We start from the raw sequence: 2,791 nt of genomic DNA, 5'->3' as shown, positions 1-2,791 counted from the left end.
TGACTAATTTTCATGTTTTTAGTAGAGGTAGGTTTTCACCACGTTGGGCAAGCTGGTCTCAGACTCCTGACCTCAAGTGATCCATCTGCTTCAGCCTCCCAAAATGCTGGGATTACAGGCATGAGCTACCATGCCCGGCCTTTCTTTTTTGAGACAGGGTCTTGTGCCGTCTCCCAGGGTGGAGTGCAGTGGTGTGATCTCGGCTTACTGCAACCTCCACATTCTGGGCTCGAGCAATCCTCCTGCTCCCAGCCTCCCACGTAGCTGTGACTACAGGTGTGTGCCATGATGCCCGGCTCATTTTGGTATTTTAGTTGAGATGGGGTTTTGCTATGTCGCCCTGGCTGGTCTTGAACTCTTGGACTCACGTGATCCACCTGTCTCGGTCTCCCAATGTGCTGTGATGGCAGGCGTTAGCTACTGTGCCCAGACTCTTTTTCACTTGTGAGTAAATACGAAACTATGTTAAAAATAGGCTGCATCCTTTTATATTCACATACGGTATTTAAGGATGGTGATTTCTCTCTGACCTTGCTAACACTTGTTATTTTATATTTCTTTGGATTATAGCCTTTTGAGTGTGTGTTAAAGGAGTTTATCATTGTGGTTTCCATGTAGATTGCCATAATGAGAATGATATTGATCATCCTGTTATGTGCTTGTTTTCCATTTGCATGTCATATTGTTGAAATGTGTGTTCAACCATTTTTAGATTTTGTAATTTGGTTGTTTTTGTTGTGGAGTCAGACAAATTATACACTGTGGTTAACAGACTGTTGTTAGATGTATAATGCACTGTGTGTTGTCTTTTCACTTTCTTTTTTTTATTTGAGATGGAGTCTTGCTCTTTTGCCCAGGCTAGAGTGCAGTGGTGCGATCTCGGCTCACTGCAACCTACCACTCTTGGGTTCACAAGACTCTTGTGTCTCACCTTTCGAGTAGCTGAGATTACAGGCTCCTGTTAACATGCCCATTTAAGTTTTTTTATTTTTTGTTTTTCTTTTGTAGATGGAGTCTCGCTCTGACACCGAGGCCTGTAGTATAGTAGCACAATCTTGGCTTACTGCAACTTCCATCTCCTGAGTTCAAGTGATTCCTGTGCAGCAGGTAGACATCATCAAGCCCAGCTAATTTTTGTATTTTCAGTAGAGACGAGGTTTCTCCATGTTGGTAAGGCTGGTCTCGAACTCCCAACCTGAGGTACGTGCGCCTCTCAGTCTCCCAGAGTGCTTTCTTATAGGCATGAGCCACTACACTCCTCCAGTCCCATGCATTTTGGTTTTCTTTTCTTTCTTTCTTTCTTTTTTTTTTTTTTGTTTTTGTTTTTTCCCTCTGCTGACATCAAGCTATTTTTCCACCTCCACCTGTCAAAATGCTGGGATTACAGGTGTGAGTCACCGTGTTTGGCCTTTCCTGTTTGAAATGAGGTCTTGTGCTGTCTCCTAGGATGGAGTGCAGTGGTGCGATCTCAGCTTACTGCAGCCTCCACATTCTGGGCTCAAGCAATCCTCCTGTGTCAGCCTCCCATGTAGCTAGGACTACAGGTGTGTGCCACCATGCCGGTATAATTGTTGTATTTTTAGTAGAGATTGGGTTTTGCTGTGTCATCCTGGCTGGTTTTTAACTGCCGGACTCACGTGATACATCTGTCTCGGTCTCCCAGTGTGCTGTGATTATAGGCATTAGCTATCGTGCAGGCGTATTTTTAACTTTTCGGGGAAACAACAAACTATGTTAAAAATAGCCTGCACTAGAGAAATGCAAATCAAAACTACATTGAGATACCATCTCACACCGGTTAGAATGGCAATCCTTAAAAAATCTAGAGACGACAGATGCTGGAGAGGATGTGGAGAAATCGGAACATTTTTACACTGTTGGTGGGAGTGCAAATTAGTTCAACCATTGTGGAAGACAGTGTGCCAATTCCTCAAGGACTTAGAAATAAAAATTCCATTTGACCCAGCAATCCCATTACTGGCTATATATCCAAAGGATTATAAATTGTTCTATTATAAGGACACATGTACACGAATGTTCATTGCAGCACTATTTACAACAGGAAAGACTTGGAACCAACCCAAATGCCCATCGACGATAGGCTGGACAGGGAAAGTGTGGCATATATACACCAAGGAATACTATGCAGCCTAGAAAATGATGAGTTCATGTCCTTTGTAGGGACACAGATGAACCTGGAAACCATCGATCTCGGCAAATTGACAGAACAGAAAATCAAACACCGCATGGTCTCATAGGTGGGTTTTGAATGGTGAGAACACATGGACATCACACACTGGGGTCTGTGGAGGGCATGTAGTGGGAGTTGGGGAGGGATATCATGGGGAGAAATACCAGATATAGGTGATGGGGAGAAAGGCAGAAAACCACATTGCCAAATATGTACCTATGCAACAATCTTGTATAGTCTTCACATTTACCCCAAAACCTAAAAGGCAAGCATGCTCTCCATTTGACTGTGCTGTCATTTTTAATGAGAGCATCATTGAGAATGCTTTAACCTGATAGCCTTGCCTAATTTCGTTCTACGTAATAATGCGTGGGCTCAAGGAGGAGGCCGCCTTGGGGGAGAAGGAGGGAGAATGGACATGTGAATTAGGGAAATATGTCTCTTCCTTTGGAGCATGGATGTGTTCAAAGCCCACCTCATACTACAAAGTATTTGGCTGGACACTACCAGTTGTGTGTGAAGCCTGTGTGTGTGTGTGTGTGTGTGTATTTATGTGTGTGTGTGCGTCTGTATGTTGGTGTTTCTGTCTCCAGGCCTGAG

The sequence above is a fragment of the Cebus imitator genome, unplaced genomic scaffold (assembly GCF_001604975.1).
Source record: "Cebus imitator isolate Cc_AM_T3 unplaced genomic scaffold, Cebus_imitator-1.0 Scaffold199, whole genome shotgun sequence".
Taxonomy (NCBI): domain Eukaryota; kingdom Metazoa; phylum Chordata; class Mammalia; order Primates; family Cebidae; genus Cebus; species Cebus imitator.
This window is presented reverse-complemented; position numbering follows the sequence as displayed.